General features: G+C 53.1%; 2 pseudogenes; one reads left to right on the plus strand and one right to left on the minus strand.

Moving 5' to 3' along the window:
- LOC141725778 (uncharacterized) overlaps positions 1–25,463 on the minus strand; it is a 349,911-nt pseudogene that overhangs the window by 153,421 nt on the left and 171,027 nt on the right.
- LOC141725813 (uncharacterized) overlaps positions 20,851–25,463 on the plus strand; it is a 73,690-nt pseudogene continuing 69,077 nt past the window's right edge.

The following is a 25,463-nucleotide window of genomic DNA, read 5'->3' on the forward strand; positions in this document are numbered from 1 at the left end:
CTCTTCATCTGGCTCCGCCACTTTTGGATGCACCAGGAATAGGCTGAGCTCTCCCTGAAGCTCTTCTCACATTACCCACACCCTTCCCCGCACAGGGAGGGTTTTACCTCCTCACAACTACCCAGGCTGGGTTTGCAGCCCCTCCTCGAGTGGGATCTCTGGCACTTTTCCTCCCCACTGGATTCCTGTGCCGTGCAGCCGTTCCAAATGGCCTCTTCCACGAGGTTCTGTCACAGGGATTTGTTCTCCCTGGTCTCTGTCCGCAGCTCAGTGCCTGGGGGAGGAAGGACAAGGAGAGGAAGAGACAGGGAGAAGGGAAAAGGAAAAGGCAGGAGGAGAGGAAGGAAGAAGAAGGAACAAGGGAGAAAGAGATGGGAAAGGAACGTGGATGGATGAAGGATAGAATGAGGAGAGGAAGGAGGGTGGACAAGGAGCAGATGGGATTTGCCTCCATGGCAGAGGGAAGGGGAAGGAGATCCCCCCAGTCCATCCCTGGCAGGATGGCGTTGGCAGTGAGGCTGTCCTGCAGCGATGCTGGGCTGGGAGATGGAGCAGCAGAGAGGGGAAAGGGGCAGTGATTCCTCCTGCCCTGCCTGGCTGTCCCAGCCTGGAGCATCCTGGCGCTGCCCAGGCCCTTGGAGCGTCCGGCACTCCGGAGCCCGAAGCTCACGGCTGCTTTATAAAGCTGACAAAGTCGGCAGGATGGGTCTGGGTATGATCTGCAGCAAACTGGGTTTATTGGTACAGGAACAGGGGACACAGCTGAGCAGGGCCCAGGGACAAAGACAGGGTGCAAGCTGAGGGCACAGGGGGTTTTTACATGGGGTAGTGAGGGTGGAGCTGAGGGTCAGGGTCCAATGGATATGGGGGAAAATGGTGCAAAGGAGGGGTTAAGGGTCGGGTCGGCTAATGGGGAAACAGGGGCAGAGGAATGCAGTAAATTAGGGCCAATGGAGGGACAGAGAGGGAGAACATTCTAAGGACTAACCAGAAATGGGTAACAGGGGGTGAACTAGGGTAATTAGGCCAATGGGCCAATGGAGTAACATAACTTCCCAGAAATCAGCATGTATTTGCAAAGGTCTATGGGAGAAGCAAGCTTCTCACCATAACCCTGAAATTTATTCTTCTTATTGGAGACCAGTCCCCCAAGGGTGGGAGATTGAGACTGCCATGGGCCTCCACACCAGTGCATCTTCCTTTTCCTCACAGCATCCTTCTCCTCCATCCAGACAAAGTTTAGGATTGACAAATCCTGGCTTTAGGGGAAGATCAAGGGGTGAGCATATTGGGTATTGTGACAAAGGAGCCTCACTCTTTACAATTTTTGAAAGTTTAATAAGGAATAATAAGGGACAAATCAGTAATAGCGCTGGGTGCTTGGCGATGGCCAGAGGCACACCGGTTAACCACAGCAACTCTTCTTGTCCAGTTTCTCCACTGTGTTGTTCAAATACATACTCATAATGATTATACACATTCAAAAATTTCTTTGAACTCGTTTACATGTTCCAGAAATTCTTTAGGTTGGTTTGACCCCCAACTCACCGTTTTAGAGCACGTACAGGAATCGTGGATTGCTGTTTTGACGGTTGTGTGTCACTCCCTCACAAGGGCCCCTGTTCTGTGGTTTCAGCAGGTGACAGTTATTGATAGTGGAAGGGTCAGGGGCAGGGGTCCTCATCACATCCCTTCCTTAAATGTTGTCTGACCATGCAGAGGGTTTTAGCTATTTCCACAAGTACTTGAAATGAACATTAGCTATTTCACAAATATCTCTGAAGTGTTATTGTCAGTTATTTACAAAAATAAAAGCATTACTTATTATTTCACAACTACAGCTACTTCTGCAAAAGTTAACATTCTAATGCACAACACATGGCATCCACTTTAATATTCTCCAAAGCCAAAACGATAATGTATGTTTTTCACACTGTCCACAAACTCAAATATCATCCATAAATGATGTTCTGAGGATATGAGCTACACAGGGGCCAGGGCATTGGCCACAAAAAACTGACAAATTTTACTAGAGCAAAAGAAGTTAAAAGTGTTTACAAACTGCACTCTATCAAACTCGTTGTGATTAAGAATAGTTTGCAGAAGTCAGTACATAATAGCAAAAGCCAACACTACCCAGTTATTTATAACAAACCCAGGGCAGATTTTTCCCTTGCATGGAGCACTTGGGCCTTCCCCGGGCCCCTTCTGCCCTCGTGCAGAGCCGGTGGCATTTTCCAGCACACCCAGTTTGTAACCAAGAGCCGGGTGCAGCCGAGAAGGCTCCAAGCGCCTCCTTCCAGGCTGACTCTGCAGGTGCCGAGGCTGCTCTGGGCTCTGCCAGGGCTCTGCTGGGGCTCAGCTCTGGGCCAGGCTGGGCCCGCTCTCCCCTCACATTGCTCCGGGCAGCTGAGGCACAGCGGGACAAGGAAGGGACACGGCAAGGCAGTTGAGGGTTAAAAGAGTTTTTATTCAAACAACTGCCATAACAAACAGGCTGTCCTAACTACCATAACAAACTACAGTGCTAACTACTATAACTAAATACCAGTGCTAACAACCATAACTAACTACTTGTCCTGTCTACTGTAACTGAAAGCTGTTCTCAAGGGCTTCCTCTCCTCTGCAGCTCCCTCAGTTGCTTTGTTGCAGTGATCAGAGGGGTCAGGCTGGAGAGAGGCTTGGCTGATGGGTGGTGCCCAAAGGATAAAAAGGAAAGAAATGAACTGTTACTTTCCAGAGTCAAGTTCCTCACAGGCTCTGTTGCAACAGGACAAAGGTGCTGTGGTGTGTTCTTAAGTTCGTTAGTTTGCTCCCCCCATTTTCTGTATTACTTCCTGCTGCTACCCTGCCAGTTATGTTGCTATGGAAATGAAACTGCTCCTCCCTTGGTTTCTCTTATAAAGTGAAAGTTGTTTCCTCCTTGGGGTCAGTCAATCACTCTTTTTCTCCTCCCAGGTTTCGAGAATTTTCCTTTCTCTGGGAGGTATGGTTGGCTGTAGCCCCGGAGCCCCTCCTATGATTTATAACAGTTGGTTACTTTAGTGTATCAGTTATGTTTCGTACCTCCAAATATGTATTTCTATTGGATAGCCGGGTTTCCCTGCCTTCTTCCCCCCCTTTTCCCTTAAAACCCTCTCCTGCCCCTTGTTCGGGGCCATTTGCTGGGTGTTTTCCCCTCTTTGTTGGTTCTTCTGGAATAAACCGACAGTTTACCCCCAGCAAGTGGTCGCCTCCTAATTCGTCTCTCACCGCGCTGCTCCGAGCTATCCCTCCAGCTCAGCCTGAGGCCAAAGCCGCCGAGGGGTGCTGTTTTCTGATGCGCAGGGGCCCTGGCCTTCGCCCCTCACCAGGTAGCCGGATTCCAGGGCCGTTCACGCCCCCACGCACAAAGGGAAATGATTTGAAACTCAGGAGAGGGAAGCAGGCTCAGATTGGATCTAAGGAAGAATTTTTTAACCAGCAGAGTGGGGAAACAGTGACAGAAGGTGTCCAGAGATGTGGGAGGCGCCTCCTCCCTGGAAACATCCAAGCTCAGGTCAGGCAGGGCTCTGGGCCCCCTGAGCTGCTTGAAGAGTTTATGAATAAGAAGCTGGACTAGGCCAATATTCAAGCAGCAATCAATTTATTATTTAATATGGTAAAGTATGAGCAATACAATGTGGGAAATTTTCCCTCCAACTGCACACTGATAGTAATGGTTACAGGTATTTATAGGGGTACTCATCAGGTTTTTTCAGCAGTTTCTATTTCCAATCTTTTACTCATCAGCAATTTTTATTCCAAATTACTACATCACAATTCTATACACTGTTGTGATTTTAATTTCTCAGGCTGTATCTCACAGGAGTATCCCCAGATGGTCGTGGTCCCGTTTCCCAAAGAAGAAAGACAACTCCCATCTGGTAGGGTCCAGCTCCCCAGATGTGGGTCCACCCTTTAATTTCAGAGACTATAAATCTCATAACAGTGACATCCAGCTTTCCTTTGGTCAAAACCATAAACCCTTGAGGTGATGTTCATCTTCCTTTCTCAAGCTGATTTTCTCTGCTTCAATAAGGCGTGAGATAAGCATATTTCCTTTATATATATTCCAAAGCTATAGTTTCAAGGATACAAGAAATATTCTAAAATTTTACTTCAAAAGGTTATAATTGCAGAGCTTTTTATGGATTAAATGCAATCAAAAAGCAACATCTTTAACGCCTTAATTCCAATACTCCTAAAACAACTAGGGTTACTTGCAAACATAAGATAGGGTCAAAGGCCTTTTTCCATGCTTTATTTTCCTCAGTTATTATTAGAATTCACAGCTCTCCCATTGTCTGGGTCCACACATTTTGCGTTCACAAATACACACGTCGCCTGCTTGTACCTGAGACGAAACACAGCTTTGCATCTCACAAGATGCCCCTGCTCGCTGTGGGGCACCAGGCCCAGGTGAGCTCCAAAGGAGCCTGCCAAGCCACAGCAGGCGAGGATTCTGCTTGCTCTGCGTGTGGAACGCAGCCAGACTGGAGACTGTCGCAGGGGGCCCCACAAGAAAAGCCCTCCCTGGCGCTGCTGCTTCCCCTGCAGCCCCTGGCCCTCACCTGCAGCAGCTCCTGGGCAGCCCAGCGCCGCTCCTCGTCCGCCTCCAGGCTGCACTCGAGGCAGTCCCGCAGCAGAGCCGACAGGCGCCGGGGCTGCTGCAGGTGCGGGCTCCCGTTCTGCCGGATCAGAGTGCGAGCCTGCAGGGAAAGCAAACTCAGCGCTCTGCCAGCTCCCTTCACACCCACGCGGGCTCACATCCACCCCGGGGCCTCAGCCCCAGCTCCAGGGGCACTTTCCTCCCTGCCACAGATGCTGCTCACAGCTCATTTTGCTATGCCAGCCAAAAAACCCAAACCCTGGGGCTGCCACAGCCACTGCAACATCCAAATGATCTCACCTTGAGAGCCAGTTGCATTGGCTGACCCTGTTAGTAGGAACCTTCATCAGAAATATTGTGTTATTTCAGAGGATTCTTACATCAAGTGCATCTCTGCAGTGCCACTGACACTCAAGTAAATGCATTCCTGATGCCCCATCCCAGAAACTGCCAGGCAAAAAACAGGAGGTTTGTGATGCTGAAAGCTCAGGCTTGGTGACACAGAGAAAGTAGCTTGGACTAGGAAAGAAATATGTTGGACTATGAGGATGTTAAACAATGATCTTCATGTTCTCAACATGCTTCCCAGTGAGAAGAATCAGTGGGGAGATCCACTTGCAAAATGTCTTTTAGAAGCTCCTGCAGAAATCTTGTTGGGTTTGGGGGGGGGATATGGTGGTGGTTTGGGGTTTTCTTGCAAGGTAACATTAGAGCTGATGCACTTGCTTCACATTTTAAGGCCATCCTGACAGCCAGATGAGCTGCAATAATATAAATCCCAAAGCACATTGTTGCTGGAGACTGAAGAATATTCTTCTGTGTTGTGGCTGGAGTCCTCTGGGCATTCCCTTCCCATGTGCAGAAACCTCCAGCTGCTGCTCCCAGTGCAGGGTCCCCCTGTGCTCACAGGCCTCTGCAGCCACTGCAGAATTTGCCTCTTCCCATGGCTGCCGTTTCCCTGAAGTAAGGAGGTTCTCCTTCCACCATCCCGATGGTCACAGTGCCAAAGGCCCAGATGTCCACCTTGGGGCCATAAGGAGATCTGGTCACAACTTCTGGGGCCATCCAGTGAGCAGTGCCCACCATGGAGCTGCGCTGGTCCTGCTCAGGGCTGAGCTGAGCGCAGAGGCCAAAATCCGCTGAGGACAGAAACAAACCCTGTCAAAGGCAGCTGCAATGAGGAAACCAAGCACCAAGATTCCCCACTCTCAGTCTGAGAGTGCAGTAGCGAAGTCAGCTGGAAAAGCCCTCAGGGCTGTAGCCAAGGGAAGATGGAACTGGACCCTTCAAGAAACCGCGGAGGAAGGGGCAGGGGATGTGAGAGAGAAGAGGGGAAGGAGGCGGGAGGAGGAGCAGGGGCAGTCGTGGGCAGGGAGCAATTGAACCGGGGCAAGAGAAAGGGGGAGATGAGGAGAGGAGCAGAAACAGGAAAAGTAGCGGGGATCCCCCGGCCTTCATCGAGGTGTCCACGGGGGGGCCAGGAAGATGTGGAACCCCCAGCCAGGTGTGTTCCCATCACGGGGGGCTCTGACCCTGGGGGTCACCCGGGATTATCTAGCGTGGATCCTCCCATGGGGGATGGAGATGGGACTGGCACGAGCAGCCATTTTCCCTGGTGTCACGGTTTGATGCTGGCACAATGCCAGTGCCCCCATGAAAATACATTCTCCCTAGTATCTGCTGTGAGATGTGACCAGGAACAGAGTGAAGCAGGCTCCAGCTTCGGAATACAAAGAAAAGAACTTTATTAATTTACAATATATAAAAGAAACACACAGAAAGAATGGAAACCTTCCAAACATTCCTCCTCCCCCCAACCAAATTCCCAATACATCACAGTAAGTCAAAACCTTGGACTCGCAATTCAGTTGCCACCCCTCAGGTCACCAGCTGTCAGTCCATCACCACCCCTCAGATAATCGACTCTCAGTTCATCAAGGAGAGAGGAGTCCCTCTTGTGCCACAGGCTTCCCCAGGAAACAGAGTTGAGACCTCTTGTGTTTCCATGTCACACGTGGCACCGCCCGGAGATCATTTCCCATGGTGACATCTTCCTTCCATGCCCAGTGCTCTCACCACTGCACACGCACCAGAGCTGCTTCTGGGGTTCCCCTTTTAAGGATGCTTTGCCCAGTTCCAAAAATGAGCTCAGTCTCTCACTTTTGGGACACCTGTTCCTCCCAAATTCACCCCCTGGGGCCGAGGGGTCTCAAGAACAAAGATCTTCTTCCTCACTGAAGGCAGAGGGCACCACCACCCTCCTCATCCATCTCTGTTCATGCCACTCCTTCACATCACATCCCTGCACTCTCTTGGCTCCGAGCCATTGCCTCCCCCTAAATGCAGTCTCTGTGTCACAGGAAAAATGGTTCTGTCCATGGCTATGCAAGAAAAGTCCAGCCAAAGGCCAATCCATCATTTCCTCCCGTGTAAGATTCTTCTCAACTTCTCTTGTGGCCCATCTCCTCTTATCTCATCCCTATCTCTCTTCTCATTCAACTCCAGGAGGATCAGCATTTGTAAGGTTTCCATCATCCAAGAAAAGGGTTAAAATCTCGGGCTCTGCCTGCCCAGAACTCCCACGCTGGCCCTGCCGGGCACCTTCTCTCTGCACCCCTTCTCTTTCTCGGCTGTGCTGCAAACACAAGATGGCAAATTTCAAGGTGGCACAGGCACAGACACCGGCTCTCTCTCTCTCTCTGACCGCTGCCCGATGCCTCTCAGTGCTCCTCCACCCTTCCATCCTGCAGGGGCCTTCACCTCCCTTCTCTGTCCAAGGCCCGGCTCCCCTCACCCGGCCACATGGCTTCCCCTCCCGCACCCAGCCCGCAGACGGGCAGGGCAGCTCTGAACCTTTCACCCCCGGAACCAAGAGAGCTTCCCCTGGGAGTTCTCTGCTTTTAACCCCCTGTGTGCTCCGAGGCGCATCCATGTCCTCAGGGGCCACACCAGGTGCCATTATTCAAATCTGAGCAGAGATTGGTTTGATCACAACATCCCAAAAATCTCACTTCCTTTTCAAACCAGGACAGCGGGACAAAGGGATCCGAGCAGAAAATCCTGAAAGAACTCAGTAACCCAAAAATAGGAGCTAAATGTGAAATGAGCGGCTTTGATTGTCCACCACAGCCCGCGCCTCTCTATCCCGCTTCCAGCTGCCCAGCGCCCCAAGGTTTCCCCTCGTCAAAAAACCCCCAGCCCAGGGCTGCAGGGGCCCGGAAAGGCCTGAGCCAATGGGAGCGCAGGCAGGCGGCATCTTAGCCAATGAGAGCTCGGGACGTTGGATTGCCTCATCGGTTGCTGGGCAGAGCCCGTGGCCGATCGCTCCCCAGAAGCGGCGGCAGCCAATGAGAGCGCGCGGCGCTGCCGAGCCCGCCCTGCTCCGGACTGGCGCTCCCAGCGCAGCGCGGCTGCTTTGGGGCTGCTGCTCCCTGCCCGGCCCCGGCCATGGGGCGAGGGGCGGCAGCTGGGGCCCTGCTGGCGGCACTGGTGGTGCTGGGAGCCCCCCCGGCTGCGGGCGCGGAGCTCTCGGGTGAGCGGGGGGGCGGGAGGCGCTGGGACAGGGGGGGAGAAGGGGGAAAAGGGGGCGAAGGGGGGAACCCGGAATGGAAGAGCAGGAGGAGGGGACCCCCTAAGGGAGAGCGGGAGGGACTGAGGGGTGGGGGGAGGAGAGGGAGCGGTGGGAGAGGGTGGCGAAGGGGCAAAAGCGGAGGTGGGACACCATATCTGAGCGGGACGGGGCTGGGGATTGGGGAATTTGTGGGAAAATGGGGAAATGGGACCCCAAAAGTGATTTGGGGGGCGGCCGGAGGTGAGAGGGGAGACGATGTGGAAGGGGAAATGGGGGAAGGGCGGCAAAGAGGAAGCAGCAGCGCGGGCAGGAGGGTCCCATGGCAGCCGTGGGGCACAGGGGGTGCGGAGTGGGGATCCGGGGTGGTCCCGGAGCTCTGGGGATGCTGGGAGAGGGTGGTGGGTTGGCACCCCCTGTCCTGTGTCCTGCACACTCAGGGATGTTCCAGAGGATGACAAAGTCCGAGTGTTACTTCACTAACGGCACGGAGAAGGTGAAGTACGTCCAGAGATCCATCTACAATCGCGATCAGTTCATAAAGTTCAACAGCGACGTGGGGCACTTTGTGGGGTTCACCCGCTATGGGGAGAAGTTGGCCAAGCGCTGGAACAGCAACGCGGTATTCATGGAGGACAGACGAACTGCGGTGGACTGGTTCTGCCGGTGCTGGTACAAGAATTTTACCCCGTTCATCACGGAGCGCCGACGTGAGCACGAGGGAGAGCGCGTCCCCTCGGGGCCTGCTCTGCCAGTGACCCTGGAGCCCCTCAAAATCTCCCTGGGCATCGGCCCAGAGCCCTCAGCCCTCCTTGTGCCGACCCCCGGGGTTTCCAGATCCTCCCAGTCCCTCCCGGTGCCCCCCCGCGCGTCCATTTCAGCGACCCGTAAAGTTGACATTTCTCAACCAATGAAATGGCATCGTGTTCATGACTCATCTGTTGCTAGGCAGACCCGCAGCAAAGAGTGCCTCGCGCCGGACTCGGCCTCCCAATGCCGCGCACTTAATTCCCGGTTCCTCCCTGTGCCACCAAGATCCCTCCCAGTGCCATTCCAGTCCCTCCAAGACCATGCCCAGATCCTCCCCAGTCTCTCCCAGTCCATTCCCAGTCTCTTTCCAGTTCATTCAAAGTTCACTCTTAGAACTCCACCCTCTCTCCCAGTTCCCCCATTCCTTCCCATCTCTCTGTGTCACCCAACTCCCTCCCAGTCTCTCCCACTCCCTCCGAGCACATTCCCAATCCATCCGAGCCCATCCACAGTCCCTCCCACCACATTCCCCAATCCATTCCCTGTCATTCCGTGTCCATTTCAGTCCATTCCCAGCCCTCCCTTCTCTCTCCCAGTGCCCCCCAGCTGATCCCAGTGTGTCCCCGCTCTCTCTCTCTGTCTCTCCCAGTGCCCCCCAGCGTGTCCATCTTGCTGGTTCCCCCCTCGAGCTCCCAGCCCGGCCGCGGCCGCCTGCTCTGCTCCGTGATGGATTTCTACCCTGCTGCCATCCAGGTGAGGTGGTTCCAGGGCCAGCAGGAGCTCTCGGAGCACCGACGTGGTCCCCAACGGGGACTGGACCTATCAGCTGCTGGTGCTGCTGGAAACCCCCACCCGGCGCGGGCTCCGCTACAGCTGCCAGGTGGAGCACGTCAGTCTGGAGCAGCCCCTGAGGCGGCACTGGGGTACGGGGGAGCCCCTGGGAGCGCTGGCAGAGCCACTGGGCTGTGCTGGGAGCCACTGGGAGGGAGCTGGAGAGAGCCGGGCTGGAAGTGGGAGAGAGGCTGGGGGCAGGGCAAGGGCTGGGAAGGGGTTTGGGGGGGTCCTGGTGGGCACTGGGAGGGAGTTTGGGGGCGCTGGGTGCAAAGGGCAGGGGGTTTGGAGGATGCTGGATGCGACTGGGAGGGACTGGAATGAGACTGGAGGGGGCCCTGGGAGGGCCTCGGGGTGTCGGTGAGAGGTTTTGGGGGTGCTGAGCCCTGCGGACCCCCCAGAGATGCCGCCGGACGCCGCCCGCAGCAAGATGCTGACGGGCATCGGGGGCTTCGTCTTGGGCTTCGTCTTCCTGGCGCTGGGGCTCGGCTTCTCCCTGCGCAAGGTCAGGGCGGGTGCCGGGGGTGGCGTCCCCGCCGTGGCGGAGCGGGTGCGCTCCTGCTGGGCCCGCAGCCCGGTGTCACCCCCTTTTCTCTGCCCACAGAACTCCTGAGCCGGCGGCGGCCGCAGCCCCTCCCCGTGGGCTCAGGCCCGGCTGGGACCCCCCGCTCCGTCCCCGCTCCGCTGATTTTGGGGGGGTCCCGTGTCCCCCCCAGCCCCGCTGGCGCTCTGCCCCCGCCCAGTGCCTGCTCCCAGTGCTCCCAGTAAAGCTTCCCAGTTGGGCCCGGGGCCGTTTATTGGGGGCGATGGGGAGGGGTTTGGGGGGGGGCGATGGGCCGGATTTGGGTAAAGGGAGGGGGACAAAGGGTGGGGGCTGGGCCCGGGGGAGCGGGAGGAGGAAGAGGACGAAAGAGAAGGAGGAAGGAGGGGGGGACGTGAAAGAGAGATGAGGGGAAGGAGGCGGGAGGAGGACCGGGAGGAGCCATTAAACCGGGAGAGGATAGGGAGGAGGAAGAGGAGGGGGAGATGATGAGAGGAGCAGAAACAGGAAAGTAGCGGGGATCCCCCGGCCTTCATCGAGGTGTCCACGGGGGGGCCAGGAACATGTGGAACCCCCAGCCAGGTGTGTTCCCAACACGGGGGGCTCTGACCCTGGGGGTCACCCGGTATTATCCAGCGCGGATCCTCCCACGGGAGGTGGAGCTGGAGCGGGGCACGGAGCTCGTCCCGACCCGGAGCACTGCGGGATCCGGGGGCAGCAACACGTGCTCCTCCTGCTCCATCCCTCCTCCCGCTATCCGGCTGTGCCCTCCCGCAGCCCGGGCGGCCCCGAGAGCGCGGGGCGGGGCTGTACCGTGTGCAGAGCACGCCCCTGGCTGCAATTGGGCGATGGTGCCGTCAGTCGTGGCTGTCGCGCGCTGATTGGTGGGAGCGGGGCGGAGGAGGGCTCCGGTGGCGGGCTGAGGGCGGCCGTGGCTCGAAAGCGGCGCCGTTGTCGGGGCTTTGTTGCGGACCGTGGAGTGGTGGCGGCGGAGGCGGCGGCGGAGCTCGGAGGCGGCCGCAGCGCAGGTGGGAGCCGCGCTGGGTTGTGCGGGGGCTCGGGGCTGGCTGCGGGCCTCGGGGGCGGCAGGGGGCTCGGGCGGGTTCTTTGTGCCGTGTCCGGCCCGTGTTGCCGCTGGCGTGAGGGCGCTGCGGGAGCGGCTGCCCGCGGTCTCCTTGCGGCCGCTGCCTCGGCAGGAGCCGCTGCCGGAGCAGCGCTGGCTCGGCCCGGTTGCTGTGGCTGGGACAGAGGGGGCTGCCCCGTGCCCGGGGCTGTGCGGGGAAATTGCCGTGGCCGGAGGTTTGTGTGCCCAGAGGAGACAGAGGAGTCCTGTAAAAGTGACTTTATTGCTGAGCAGAGGGAAAGGCCGTGGGGCATTTGCCGTGTGCTCTATGCCATTGTTGTAGTTCTCAGACTCCTTTTTATTCTCATTTTCCCGGCCTCATCTCCCTCTCCCTTTGCCCGCTGTCTGAGGTCCTTGGAAGGTTCAGACTTTCCGATCCGCCAACTACATGTCCTCGTTAATGTGCACCCCCACTTTTGTATAACAGCCGATATTCACGGCTCTGTTAAATCCTTGTTCTTCTGGAAGTTCAGGAATTTAGCGGGACTTTGTGTGAGCAGCAGTCCATTTTAATTAGTAACATTTATTGCAGCTGGTGGTTTCGCCCAGTTACTTCCTTATCTACAAATCCCTGGTGATTCGGTCCCCTGCTGAATGAGCTGCACTCTCAAGGTGTGGAGCATGGTAAAAAGATGAGAGTTGCTGTAGCACATCCGAGGAGAAACAGCATTCGTTTAACCCATGGTCTGCCAGGAAGCTACAAATCCGTGTCCCCTTCCCATCCTTTCCACGTTTGGACCAATACATGAGCTGCTTAATTTTTCCGTTGTTTTTGGATTGGGTTTTTTTTTTCACCACTTTTCCTTTGTCATCTTTTTGCCAACAGTACTTTGAATCATTTAATTTTCCACAAACTCCTCCTTTTTCTGCTAACAGATGATCTGATCCCATCCCATGGTGAACTGTTGTGTTCCTCATTTCAGTGGATTGGTCAGCAGGAAGGTCAGGAGCTGGAGCTGACTGGTTGGTTATTGCGAGGGCAGCTTGTAATCTAATGATGCCATTGAAATGAGAAATGGGTTCTGTGGCTCCTGATATGAATTGGTTCGGGTTCCCAGGGCCTGGTCCATGGTGTTGTAGGATTTGTTCTGCTGGCCGTTCATCTTTTCCCCGATTTTGGCCACTCTCTCCAGCCAGGGCTGCATCAGTTGACTGCTTTTGTCTAACTAAATCATCAAATCCTTGGATTCCCAACTGATTTCCCTGAATTTTTAGTAGCAAAAACCCCCACTGCTCTAATATACCCTATATAACATAGACAGTGACAGCACATGTTGGAGTGGGCAGAGGGATGATTCCCCCCAATTATTTAAAGAGAGGTTTTCCCAACATTCTCTATGTGCTGTTTCCCTTTTCAGCTTCACCCGTTTGTGTTGCAGGGTCAGATATCCTCCCCCTGGGCTCTGCCTTGAGCTGTGCAAATTCCATCAGTGCCAGCAGGCAGAGCTTGGGGTGAGGGGCAGAGGGAATCAGCCCAATTCCTGCCCCCGGCAAGAGACCCAGGTGGATTGTCCACACTTTGCCCAGCAGTGTTCATTTGCATTTCTAAAGCTTCTCTGCAGGCTGCCTGGAATGGAGCTTCTCTTCCAGGGCAGCCATCTGGTGAGTCACATGTGGCCCCCCAGAATCTGCTTTTTTTAAAAAAAGTATTGACTATTTATGTTCAAAGTATTACAGTTAAATCTCTTCGATTTTGCAAAATGCAACATAACGGAGAACGTGGAAAAACCCAGACCAAAAGTTGATTCTTACACTTCTGTCTCAAACCTACCTGACAATATAAAGTGGGAATATTATGAAAAATTTTTCTCGCGTTGTAATTTTGTCACCGAAACTGCAGGAAAAACAAAAATTCTCCAAGAATCTCTATAGTGTTAGAGCGTCAAGGCATTCCTTGGTTCTGGCCAGGATGCGCAACAGAAATAATTTCTTTCACAAATAGCTCAGCTGTGCAGAGAAAATCATTCCATGCTATGTGAGTTTTACTGGATTTTTCCTAAACTTTATGTAGTCTGAACCAATCTAAATGCACTACTTTAATGGTCATTGCTTCCAAGTTGTGTAAGTTTTTCGAGTTTGGTTTCCTGTTGGACCCGGATTTCTTCCCTTCTGATTAGAATTCTGTCTCCTCACTCCTGGATTTCCTTCTCAGCCTTTTCCAGCCCAGGTGTCTCCAGCTCTGCCCAGGCAGTGTCTGGGGTAGCTGTTGGTTGCTGTTTGCTGCTGGGCAATGTTGATGTTTTGTTGCTGGTCGTTATCTCTGTGGGTGTCTTTTGTGCTGTTCCCAGTCTGTTCAGGTGTTAAACTCATCTCCATTGAGTGGTGTAACATCCCTTAAATAAAAGATTTAAAATTCCTTTCCCCAAGGCAAAGACAAACCAAGCCTGAGCAGAGAAATAAGGTTTAAAAGAACCAAACTCGGTACATTTTGCAGCAGTGCAATGGCAGGCAGGCCAGAGTGTGGGTGTGAGTGAGCCCCAGAGTGGAATTGTGCCCTGGTGTTCCCCAGCAGCTGTGGCAGTGCAGGCCCAGGCAGCGCTGAAGCTGCAGCAGTGGCAGCAAGGCTTGGCCCCAGTGGCTGGAGATGGCAGAGGAGGGTGGCCAGGATTGCAGAGGATTCCAGGGGAGGATCTGTGGGCAGGCGCAGGGGCTTGGCCCGCTGTGGAGCCCTGGCTGCTGCTGCGTTGCCTTCAGGGCAGGCTCAGGGGCGGCCTCCCATCCTCCTGCTGCAGGCGGGAAGTGCAAATCTCCGGGGCTTCAGAGCCCTTGAGGCCAGGCTGAGGGGTCCCCCCGTGTTGAGCTGTGCTGGCGGCTGTTTCTGGCCTCAGGGACACTTGGCATGGGCCCCTTGGCCACCAGTGGTGCTGCTTTGCACTCCTAGGCAGGAGCCGATGTCCTGGCTGGGTGTTGGCAGCAGCAAAGTGCCAGGGCAGGCTCTGTGCCAGCCCAGCTTGCTGTGGGAGAATATGCCTTGATATCTGCTCCAGTGGTTGCTGAAGCAGTGAGAATTGCTTTTGCCCCCCTGTTAGGTGCCATGGTGTCAGCAGAAGATATTGAAGCCTTCCTGCTCAGGGCATTTCAGTGCCAGGCTCTCACAGGCACCCAGAGCTGCGCGGGTTGAGCTGAGCATGGGGCGGTGACCTGCGCAGTGTCTGATTGCCCTTCCTTCCCTCCCCTGGAACAGGGTGTTGCTGTTAGACACCACTTGTCCTGGTTGCTTCAGAGTGCTTTGGAGAGACTCCATAGCTAATTTTCCCTCTTTACCTGGGGGTGCCCACACTTCTGGGTTCACCTCAGCATAGGCCTGGCCAGACATTTGACACAGAGGTACAACAGAACTGGCCTCTGTATAACCTTTTATAATATTAATTTTTATTCTGAGTTTAGTGATCAAATCCCTTCCCAGTAAATCATTATAGCAATTAGGAGTAAATAAAAACTCCTGCATTTCAAACCCATCTCCCAGATCTACTAATAGTGGTTGAGTAAAACCGTACATCTTTCCCACTTTTCCCACTTATCCCCTCTGTAATCACACGTATTTTTAGCATTTTTCCCCATTCGATCTAAGTTTCAGAGTGGATTGAGAGGCCCCTGTGTCCATCAGAAAATGCCTCCTCTCAATGCAGACCCACCCTGAATGTTCTCAAGGGCTGCAGTGTGGAGGGTCCCTGGTGTGATGGGAGCTGTGACAGCCCTGGCAATCCATGTCCATCAAGGGGTGGACTTGCTGGTGCTGAGGGTGCTGCTGTCTGTGCTTGCAGTGTCCTTGTGCCCTGCAGCTGGAGCCCTGGTTCCTTGCCAGGGGCTGTTTGGGTGGGCTCTCCCCTGCCGAGGAGGGCAATGCCTGTGCCAGGTGCTTGTGGCCGAGCCGTGCCCTGGGTGCTGGGGCCCCCTTGGGCCCTGGGGTTGATCCCTCAGGGGCTGTAGGAACTGTGCCCTGGCCTTTGCCTTCAGCTTGGCCTTTTGCTGCTCCCTTCTTGCACTCACCTGCTGCGCTTTGTGCCCAAGTGCTGCACGGCCTTCTTGTGCCCCTCCTGCAGCCCCCTCAGTGCCTGTGGGTGCTTGTCTTGCTTTACAAGAGAGGTGTCTGCTCGGGAAGGCAGAAAAAGCCTCTTTTGGAATGGAGAATGCAAACCCCCTCCCTCTTAATTTCTCGACTAGTGAAATGAAGGGGCTCTCAGGGAAAGATATGGGAATAGGAATACCAGTTCTTTACTAGTGTGTATAATAAAGCAAAGAAACAGCAACAGCTGCGGCACTGACAGCAAACAGAGCCCGGAGCCAGTCCCGGCCTTTGGGCTGCGGCGCTTTCCCCTTGGGTGCAGTTCCGGGCACGGCCGGCAGGGGCGCTGGTGGCTCCCGCGGGGCGGGGCAGCGCATCCCTCCCATGGGAACCTCTCTGAACGGAAATAGAGCAATCCCTTCATCCAACTCTTTCACTTTTTTCCCTTCTATGGCCTTTGTCCCGTGTTTTGGGAAACAATTTGGAGAGGCCTGCCTTTTAACTGAGCTCCTAGTGTTTCAAGAAGGTGCTTCGTCTAGAGAGAGAGAGAGTTTCCCTGAACAGCCGGAGCTGTGCTTACGAAGGGGATGTAACTCAGAGCAGAACGGGGTCAGGGGAGGATATCCCGCCGAGGCTCGGTGGGAGTGCGGGCAGGGTCTGCTGCCGGAATCGGCAGAGGGGGATGTTCCCGTGGAGGCCGAGGCGGAGCGTGGGCAGCCCCCAGATGGCTGATGGCGGCTGATCCGGCAGCTGCCGGCAGAGCAAAGGCAGGTGGGAGAGCCCGGCAGCAGCGGCGGTGCCCAGCGCAGGTGGCACGGGCAGGGCAGGCGGGGATGGGATGGCTGGGACCCCCCCTGGGTGCGGTGGGCGCGGTGAGCTCGGAGCAGGCGGCAGGACAGAGCAACCCCCATCTTGCCCAGCATGGGCGGCAGAGCGGCCGCGGGCCAGGCAGTGGGAGCAGGGCACACAAATTGAGCGAGAGCGCCGGGGCAGGTGGAGCTGCCCTGGGCAGTGAGGCCGCACCTGGGATGGAAAGCGGGGCAGGCGGAGCTGAGGCGGGCAGCGAGCCGGGACCCGGGACAGGCGCCTGGGCCGCGAACGGAGGGGGCAAGACCTGCAGAGCATCCCACTCTTTTTCTTATTTTTCCTCTTCTTCCACTTCTTTTTATTTCCCCTTTTTCTTTTCTTGTTTTGTCTCGGTTGTTTCTGATACTTTTAAGACTTTTATTCTCCTAAAATCTCCTGTCTAACATGTGGCATATTCTCTTTGTTCTAGATTAAACGGGGTTTTTTTACAAATAAACCCACAACCTAAAAAATCTAAACTTCTGCTTGGATACTTTGAAATAGCCAACCAGCTAACTCAGGGCCTCCTAATGTTGTTTTCCTCATCACCTTTTTATTTATCCTTTGGCAAATTACGGATACATCCTAAATCCAAAACTCCCAGTGCACCCATAGTTCCTTAAAAAATGATCACGCAAAGCTTGAGTACCCCAGTGCATTTTCTGATGCATTTCTTCTGATATTTTCCTAGTAAGCACATTTTATTAGGTAATTGTCTTCCATCAAGAGGTTTCCATTTCCCTGATTTATCTTGTTCACTTCCTGTCTTGTTTAATTCTTTTTTCTCTGCTAACCTAAACTTTGGAATTTCCAGTTTTTCCTGGTTTGGAGTTAATATTAACATAACTCTTTCAGCTCCATTTTCTGCTGCATCCTTAGCTTTGTGATCTGCTAAATTATTTGCTCTTATTTCTGGGGTCTTTCCCTTTTGGAGGTCCCTAATATGTACTATAGCTATCTCTTTTAGTTGATTGTAATGCCTCTAAAATAAGTTCCTCATGTACTAATCCTTTTCTTCTTGAATTAAGTAATCTTTTTCCTTTCCAAATTTTTTGCACGTATGTACTACTCTAAAGGCATACCTTGAATCAGTATATGTATTTCCTTTATTTTGTGTTAAATATTGTAGTGCTGTTTTTAAAGTATATAATTCACAAGTTTGAGCTTACTAGTTTAAGGTTAATTTCCCTTTTTCCATAGTATGCACGTTTTTCCCATCGAGTACTACATACCCTGTATTTTCTCCATTTGCAAGGAGGTGTATCTCTGTTAGCTAACATAACTCACAAAAGACTGGTTTTTTTTTCTTTTTTTTCCCTGTATCCAACTTACTGGTTTTCTGTGTCATTTTTCAAGATCTTATCTATTCATCTTTTGCCTCTGTTTTTCACTTTCACTAACAACCTGAATACCACTTTTCTTTCAACTACACACACAAAAGTAAAAAGCTTTTTTCTCCCACTTTGAGTACAATAGACTTCCCTCCAAGGAGATATGGTAAGGCCTAAAATGCACAATCCGCATTACCTATACTTTCATTCATCTACATTCACTCACTTTTATTTCTCACTCACTTCCACACATTCTTTCCCACCCTCAGGACACAGAGTGGATCCCTGTTGACAGAGAATCGCGGGTCCCTGTGGCCCCCCCTGGCCTTGGGGTGGCCTCTGGGTCTCAGTATCTCCGGGCCTCCTGGGAGGGCCCTGACTCTGCTGCCTCCGGTGCCGTTCCCCTGTGAGGCTGATTTGTGTGTCACTCACACTCTTTAGCCACGGCCCCCTCACAGGCCCTGGGGACAATGGCCCGTTTGCAGGTCACCTGTACCTTATGCCACAGCCCCCACACGCCAGGAGAACAATGGCTTATTTGTGGGTCACACACTCCTCTTTCCACAGCCCCCCTTCCCACCCGCCCGGGAAGCTGAGGCTGATTTTGTGTGTGACTCACTCTCACACACAACAAGGCAACAATAAGGTACCTTTTGTTATAAATTATCAAATCGAGAGCCAAACTTATAGGAAAATTTAGCAAAGTTTTTTTAATTTGTCTGTGAGACTGAAGTTCAGTTGTCAAAACCAGCACAGCCAAGGGTGAGCGTCGAGCCCGGGTTCGGTGCTGGGTGAACACGGATCTGACCTGCGAATGTCAGAGTCTCCCCCTGTTCACAAATGCTGCCTGACGCAGCGAGTTCTTTTACAGTTTATTCTGCTCGAGGCAGAGATGACCAAATGTTCTTTGTGTCTCTTCCTATGCATAACCTTGGCTTTACCTGTGCAGAGGTGGACAAAGACTCAGTCCCGGTGTCTGATGTTGTCAGTAGACTCCAGGGAAGTCAGCATTCACATGCATCAGGGTGGGGCTGTGGATCATTGTGGTAGCTGTAATGTCGAGGCGTTAATCACTCTTGGCTGGACCTGGTGACCCGGGGAAGCCAGCGATTATCGCCCTGGAAGCTTCTATTCTTTCATTAAAAACCCCGATGTTTATCTCAACCAAGTCCAGGAACTAGATGTATATGAATAAGACACTGCTCCTGGCCAGGATGGTCAAGAGACATAATGTGGATTTTACAATATTTTATACATCAGTAGCATGAATTATCTCTACCATATACTACACTTTCCCATCACCTATTACAAGTTTAGGTGTTTCTGGCCAGTCCTGGTGCTCTTGGATATCCCTCAGCCCAGCTGTGCTGCCCAACCCCAGATGCTCTTGAGCATATCCTCAATCCGGCAGAATTTTGCACAACCGTGGATGCTCTTGGAATGTTAATTCCTCAACGCAGCAGGTTTTAATTCTGGATGCTCTTGGGCTCTCTTATCCCTCAAACCAACAGAACTTTTAGGAGCCCCTTTTGTCCCGTTTCCTAGTGGATTGGGCTCGGAAACTCCTCTGCTCCCTTGCTCTGAGGGGTCCAGCCCCTCTCTGAGACCCAGTCCCAGTTACCCCGGGGGATTCTCTCACTTCTCTTCTCACTCGCTGTGTCTCTTTACTGGCTGCTTGCCTCGAGGAAAGTCGTAAACGCAGCGTGGGAGACTCCAGCACTCACTTGGCAGGTCTGGACAACCAGCCCTTGTCTCATTCACAGCCCCAAGCAGAGAATGAGGGGAGAAGGGAGCCCGGGAGCCCAAACAGCCCCGGCATCCCGAAATGGGGAGAGCGAAGCGGGGGGAGCTTTTGGCATTGCTGGGACTGCCAGCAGCCTGGGCAGGGCGGGCACCGAGGAGAAGGGGGACCCTCAATCCAAGCGTAACCCCAAGCACCTGGAACAGGGGGAACCTCCACACACCAGAGGGGAGGGAACAGGGACGGGGAAGTCCTGGGAGGCTTTTTCAGGGCTGAATCTTGGTGTTTGGGAGGTTTTTGTGGAGCCCTGATGGCCAGTGACTATTGAAGATGGAGGGGGAGACCCAACTGTCATTGTTCAGCATGGACTCCACTTTATTCATCAATCAGGCACTTTTTATAACAGTGTTAATTCACTTCATGCATATTGCAAAATCTGAGCTCCTGATAGGCTGTAGAGAAAACTTCAGCTCCTCCTTTTGTTTACAATACCTGAAGTTAGTTTACTGAAACCAAGATCAGTGTTCCCACCATGATATGAAAGGTTCTCAAAACCTTCATATATGTTCCCAGACTGGCTGTCTGTTCCCAGTAGCAGCCAAGGACAGAACGGTCTGAGAATCTTGTTGTTTATATAAAAGGTGGCTGAGAACCTTAATTATTTACAGAATCAAGCCTGAGAACTGCTGCTTTACAGCAGGCTTCTATTTTTCCTCAGCTGAGTACCTTCATGGCCTCTTTCTTTAAGCCATGCTTGAACCAGGCTCTCCACAAGTGACTTGTAGAGATGGACTTGGGCAGAGGGACCTTCAAACTCAGTGTGTTTTGGGGACGATGAAACAGGAAAGCCTTCTAAATATGATTGTCTGGCAAAAGATTTTGTGAAAATAAAAACTATAAGGAAGATTGAAATGAAAGCAAGATCTGAGATACCTTAGTTAGTGAACAACTGGAAAACAATGGTGTGGCCCAACTGAAGGTAACCCCTTTTGATGAAACAATTCCCTCTGCTTGCAGGCAGATCCAAGGGTCAGAGCAGACCATACTGGCTCGGCAGAAGGGGTCCAAAGAGGAGTTTTTACGGTTAAAAGTGTAACACAGTATAGTGATGTAATGATTTTTACAGGCTGTATGTAAATGCTATAGGATTTGTATCTTGTACTAGATTGGTTAGTGAGAAATAGAATATTTAACACAGAAGAAGATCTGTTGTATTGTAACAGGACCCTTACTCTCTTACACTCTTCTCCTCTTACTCTGTTACCCTCTCACCCTCCCTACCCCTCTCTTCTCTCAGGCCTGCTCCGAGCTGTGCCTGGCAGCTCCAGGCAGGGCCCTGCACCCAGGCCCTTTGCAATAAACCGCAAGTTCCACGCCCTGGCTGCAGAGCTCTCTCGTCTCCGTCCGTCCCGACCGTCCTACCCCCTGATGCTCCTACAAACGCTCTCATCCTTTGTTTTCCCCAAACCAGGATTTCCCCTTGCCCAGGCCTAGGAGGCTGCGAGGAAGAGGAAGATGCCCCGGGACACTGAGGCAGGTGAGGAGGAAGTCAGTGCCCCTTTCCCCTCTGTGCTGCTCCATCTCCCAGCCCAGCACGGCCCCAGCTGCAGCTCGGCCCTGGGGGATCTCCTTGCCCTTGCCTGTGGCACGGAGGCAAATCCCATCCTGTCCTTGTCATTCCTTCCCCAGAGCAGGAGCTGAGCATGGAGAGCAGGGAGGACAAATGCCCGCGGCAGAACCTGGTGGAAGAGGCCGTTTTGAGCGGCTCCACGGCACAGGAAGCCAACGGGGAGGAAAAGCCCCAGAGATGCCGCACGAGGAGGGGCTGCAAATGCAGTCGGCGGGGATCTGAGGGGGAAAGAGCCAGCCTGGGCCGGGAAGGGGGCCGGAGACGGAGCCAGAGCTCGGAGCTGGTGCTCCATGAGCAGCTCCATGATGGGGAGAAGCCCCACATGTGTGGGGAGTGTGGGAAGAGCTTCAGGTGGAACTGCCAACTGATTGTGCACCAGAGGATCCACACTGGGGAGAAGCCCTACGAATGTGGGGAGTGTGGGAAGAGCTTCAGCCGGAGCTCCATCCTGTACCAGCACCAGAGTATCCACACTGGGGAGAAGCCCTATGAGTGTGGGGAGTGTGGGATGTGCTTCAGCCGGAGCTCTCACCTGATCAGGCACCAGAGGACCCACACTGGGGAGAGGCCCTACGAGTGTTCCAAGTGTGGTAAGAGATTTCCAACCAGCTCCATTCTCCTCCGGCACTATCAAAGTCACAGAGAGGAGAGGCCCTTCCAATGCCCCGACTGCGGGAAGGGATTCAAGTACAATTCCACCCTCATCACCCACCGGCGCATCCACACAGGGGAGAGGCTCTATGAGTGTGATAAATGCAGGAAGAGGTTTCAGAACAGCTCCAGTGTCCTCCGGCACTATCGGATTCACACAGAGGAGAGGCCCTTCCGCTGCCCCGACTGCGGGAAGGGATTCAACCGCAACTCCACCCTCGTCATCCACCGGCGCATCCACACTGGGGAGAGGCCCTATGAGTGTCCCCAGTGTGGGAAGAGCTTCTACAGCAGCTCTCACTTGACCCAACACCAACGGAGGCACCACTAAGGGAAGCCCTGCGAGTGCCCCGAGTGCGGGCAGAGCTTCGTGCGCTGCTCCAGCTCCATCCCCCACTGGAGGAGACACTTTGGGCACAGCCCTGGTCACTCACATTCCCTGAGATCCATGTTGAGAACTCACCTGGCTGCTTCTCCTCTTTGTTTGGCCTTAATTTCCCTCTACTTCACCTTCATCCTTTAAAAACACCCAAAACTGGGTTAAATTAAGGAAATTGATTGAATATATCTGAAGTTCCATAATTTCTCAGTTGTTTTAGAGGGAATTTAGGATTTGGGGATGTTTTCTGTGTGGAGTGCTGCTGTTGCTAAGAGGCAGGTATTTGATCTCACCCTTGTTGTGTTGATAAGAACTCCTCCCCTGACCCAAACCCCAACTCCACCCTTGGGATACCCTATAAAAACTCCACGGGCCTTCTTGTGCCCTCTCTTTGGGGGATAAGAAATGGATTCCCAAAGGATCAGCGCTATTCCTACCGGATTCCAAAGGATCAACCTCATTTTTCACTGAATTCCTCAAGGATCAGGCTTTTCCCACTGGATTTGCAGAGGATCAGCTCTTTTCGACTGGATTCCCAAGGCATCAGCCCTTTTCCCACTGGATTCCCTGAGGATCAAACTTTTTCACTGGATTCCTGGAGGATTCTGACTCTGTAACTGTTGTTTTTTTGTTTGTACTACTGTATTTGTATTTTTAGTTTTTCCTAATAAAGAACTGTTATTTCTACTCCCATATATTTTCCTGAGAGCCCCTTAATTTCAAATTATTATTGTTATTGTTAGTAGTAGTAGTAGTAATCAAAGGATGGGCCATATAAAAAGTTCATTAAATATGTAAATGAGTTTATGGTTATGCATGAGGGTCTATGAATATGTAACAGGCTGATGTAATTAAAACCAGGTTAATTAAGGGGTGTCCCCGAAAATATCTGGGGCGTCTTGGTGGCCATAACAACCTTTGGTCCTTGTCTCCCATGACATCAGCCTGTTGCATATTCATAGACTTTTTGCATATCCATAAACTCATTTACATATCCTAGGAACAAAATTTGCTTCATCCTGTTTGGGGTCTCACCCCCATCCCAGCTCAATTTAGGATGTCCCATCCCTCTCCCAGCTCAGTTTTGGGACCCCATACCTATCCCAGCCTTATTTGGCGGTCCCATTCCCCTCCCACCTCAATTTGGGGGCCTCATCCCCTTCCAGCTCAATTTTGGGGTCCCGACCCTCTTTTCCCCCGCTCTCCCTCCCCTTTCCAATCATTCCCCTAATCCCCTCCCCGTGTTTGGTTTTGGGGGCTTCAGGCCCCTCCTGCTCTGTTTTGGGCTCCCGACCCCGTTTTGGAATTATTTGGGGTCCCCAGCCCATCCCCCGGGTCACCTCTCCCCCCCTCCCCAAATTCCGCTGCCGGCAAGTGATGAGTCATCAGCGAGACGCGCTCTGATTGGCTGGAAATTACCCCGCCTGGTCTCTGAGTATTTACCGCAAAGAGAGGCCTTGGTCTGTGGCTGGCAAGTGATGAGTCAGAGTCGGGCCGGGCGCTGATTGGCTGAAAATCACTGAGCGGGGCCAGTGCTCTGAGTTTGTGCCCAGCAAGTGGATGGATCGTCGTCAGTGTCGCGCGTTCCGATTGGTCGGGATCTGTTTTGGGGTGGGGACAGGAGGAACTGGGGTTACTTGGGGTTTATTTGGGTTTATTTAGGGTTTGTTTGGGGTTTATTTGGGGTTATTAATGAACAATTTGGCGTTTATCTTGGTTTTTACTTGGTTTATTCATGTTTATTTGGGGTTATTTGGAATTATTTGAGTTTATTTGGAAGTATTAGTGTTTGGGCTTATTTGAGTTTATGTGGGTTTATTTGGAATTATTTGGGGTTCTTGGGGTTAATTTTGGTGTATATTCGGGGTTTTTTTCGGTGTGCTTGATATAATTTGGGGTTTTTTGGCTTTTACTTGGGGGAGGTTTTTTTCGTTTTTTGGGGTTATTTGGATTTGTTTGGGGTTATTTGGGGGATTTTTAGGTATTGTTTGGGGTTATTTAGGGTTTTTTTGAAGTGTTTTGGCGTTATTTGAGTTATTTGGGGCCACGTGGGGTCAAAAGCTCCGCGAATGTTTCTCCTGCAAAAATCGGGAATTTTTCCTTAAAACTCCGAGAGTTTTCCCCCCCAAAAAACGGGAACGTTCCCTTAAAAAAACCGGACTTTTCCTAACCAATAGCAGCGCGCCCTGCTCCAAACCATCCAATCACCGCGGGTCTGCCCTCAGGAACACCAGCCTCTCTGTGAACCGATCCAACCAATCACTGCATGCCTCCCCTCAGACACGCCCGCCTCTCACCCCGAACAAACCAATCACAGCGTTCCTCTTCTCAGCTACTCTTGCCTCTCTCGACCTGAACTGACCAATCACCGGGCGTCTTCCCTCGGCAAAGCCCGCCTCCCCCACCTTCTCCTGTCAATCAGCATACCCTCTACGAAACCAACCAATCACCGGGCGTCTCCCCACAACAACTCCCGCCCTCCCCGCCCTGCTCCGACGAATCAGAGCCGATTCCAAAGCAGCGCCCCCGACCCCGGGGCGGGGCATGGAGCGGGCGCCCCCTCTCCCCCCCCGCCCCCCCAGGACCCCCTCAGGGACCCCCGGGAGCCGCCCGGGCTCGGGCGGGTCCTGCGGGAGGCGCTGGAGAGAGCGGGGGAGGCGCTGGGAGAGGACGGGGGGCTCCGGGAGCTGCTGAGGAGGCGCAGGGACAGGTGAGGGGTCCTGGAGGGGTAGTGAGGGGAATTTGGGGAGAAATCTTGAGGAGGTTTAGGGGGGATTTGGGGAGGGTCTGGGGGGAACTTGAGGGGGTTTTAGCGGGGTCTGGGGCTGCTGGGGGGGCTTTGGGGGGGAATTTGGGGAGGGGTCCTCGGGGGGTGTCACGATCCATCCTCACAGACGTGTTTCGCGATGGTTCATGGATTTGATCTCAGGGTGCAAAAAGAACTGACACGGTACAAGGGGGTTTGCAATGATAATCGAAACAAATGCACCTTTATTGAATGAGCTCGGCAAAACGTGATAGAGGGATTAAGGGAGAGAAAAAGATGGAAGAAGAGAGAGACAAAAGAGAGCGAGAGAGAAAGAGAGAGGGGATAGAGCTACCAAACGTAGAGACGAAGTCCTTTGGTCCAGTCCAGTCGAGGATCCGCTGTTACGTCGAGGAGGTCTCAGAGGCCCAGTTCATCTGGACCCCAAATATACTCTTTTTCATTGGGGCAAGGGGGATGGATTTGCAGCCGAAACAAAGGTAGTTTATTGTATCTTCAGGGGGGTGGGAAATAAGGATACACACAGTCCAAGTTTGTTAGCAGGCGAGAGTCATTGTTTTCATTGTCCACTGCCTACACCTGCAACATCCATCTTGCTTTGGGCAGCTTTCCTTCCTCGCCCTGTACACCTCCCCCGAGTTGGGGCTTTCAGTCCCAGTCTCTGGAAGA

The sequence above is a fragment of the Zonotrichia albicollis genome, chromosome 31 (genome assembly GCF_047830755.1).
Source record: "Zonotrichia albicollis isolate bZonAlb1 chromosome 31, bZonAlb1.hap1, whole genome shotgun sequence".
NCBI classification, from domain to species: domain Eukaryota; kingdom Metazoa; phylum Chordata; class Aves; order Passeriformes; family Passerellidae; genus Zonotrichia; species Zonotrichia albicollis.